The sequence below is a fragment of the Mustela lutreola genome, chromosome 15 (genome assembly GCF_030435805.1).
Source record: "Mustela lutreola isolate mMusLut2 chromosome 15, mMusLut2.pri, whole genome shotgun sequence".
Lineage (NCBI taxonomy): Eukaryota > Metazoa > Chordata > Mammalia > Carnivora > Mustelidae > Mustela > Mustela lutreola.
In genome coordinates this window covers 66,092,628-66,094,243 of record NC_081304.1, presented here as the reverse complement: position 1 = coordinate 66,094,243, position 1,616 = coordinate 66,092,628, and the positions used below count along the sequence as shown (strand labels likewise).

Genomic DNA, 1,616 nt, shown 5'->3' with positions numbered 1-1,616 from the left:
GGCAGAGAGGCAGGCAGAGAGATAAGAGGTAGCAGCTTCCTGCTGAGCAGAGAGGCTGATGCGGGGCTCGATCCCAGGACCCTGGGGTCATGTCCTGAGCTGAAGGCAGCAGCTTAACCCACTGAGCCACCCAGGTGCCCCTAACATTGGATTTTTGATTGGAATTGAATTTACAGATGGTTTTCGGTAGTATGGACATTTTAACAATGTTAATTCTTACCATTCATAAATATGAGCTATCTTTCCATTTGTGTCTCCTTGAATTTCATATCAATGTCATAGATTATGGGGTACAGATCTTTCATCGTCTTAGTTAAATCTTATCATAAGTATTTTATTAGTTTTGATGCTAGTGTGAATTAGATTGTTTTCTTTATTTTTTCAGATAGTTCATCATTAGAGTGTTAAAATGCTCCTGTCTTGTGCTTACTTTATGGCAGCACATATACTCAAATTGGAATGATGCAGAGAAGATTAGCGTGATCACTGAGCAAGGATGACATGAAAAACTATTAAAAAAATGAAACAAAACAAAATTCTTCTCTTTTATATATTGATCTTGTATTTGGCAGCTTTACTAAATTTGTTTTTTCAAAATTTTTTGTGAATTTTTTAGGATTCTTTTACATGTAAGTTCATGTTATCCAAAAAAAAGAAAATTTTACTTCTTCCTTTTCTTTTTTTTAAGTCTTTTATTTCTTTGTGTTCCTTGTTTCTCTGGCTAGGACATCCAGTACTATGTCAAATGAGAGTAGTGAAAGTGGACACATTTGTCTTTTTTCTGATCTTTAAGGGGAAAACTTTCAAACTTTTTTGATTGAATATGAGATTACCTCTGGGCTTGCAATATGTGTTTTTTCTTTAATGGATTTTTTAAATTATTTTTAAAAATTTTTTATAAATATATAATGTTTTTATCCCTAGGGGTACAGGTCTGTGAATCACCAGGTTTACACATTTCACAGCACTCACCATAGCACCTGCCCTCCCCAATGTCCATACCCCCACCATCCTCTCCCAACACACTTCCCCCCAGCAACCCTCAGTCTGTTTTGTGAGATTCAGTCTTTTATGCTTTGTCTCCCTCCCAATCCCATCTTCTTTTATTTTTCTTTTCGTACGCCCGAAACCGCCTATGTTGCATCTCCACTTCATCATATCAGGGAGATCATATGATAGTTGTCTTTCTGAGATTGATTTATTTCGCCAAGCATAATACCCTCTAGTTCCATCCACGTCATCACAAATAGCAGGATTTCATTTCTTTTGATGGCTGCATAGTATCCCATTGAACATATATACCACATCTTATTTATTGATTCATCTGTTGAAGGACATTTAGGTTCTTTCCATAGTTTAACTATTGTGGACATTGCTGCTATAAACATTTGGGTGCATGTGCCCCTTCAGAATGCCACGTTTGTATCTTTAGGGTATATACCCAGTACTACAATCACTGGGTCATAGGCTAGTTCTATTTTCAGCTTTTTGAGGCACCTCCACGCTGTTTTCCAGAGTGGTTTCACCAGCTTGCATTCCCACGTACAGTGTAGGAGGGTTGCCCTTTCTCCACATCCTCGCCAGCATCTGTCATTGACTGACTTGTTCATTTTAGC

General features: G+C 37.6%; 1 pseudogene; it reads left to right on the top strand.

Annotated features, from left to right (window-relative positions):
* Positions 1 to 422: 422 nt before the first annotated feature.
* Positions 423 to 541, top strand: LOC131817180 (U6 spliceosomal RNA; annotated as a pseudogene).
* Positions 542 to 1,616: the final 1,075 nt, after the last annotated feature.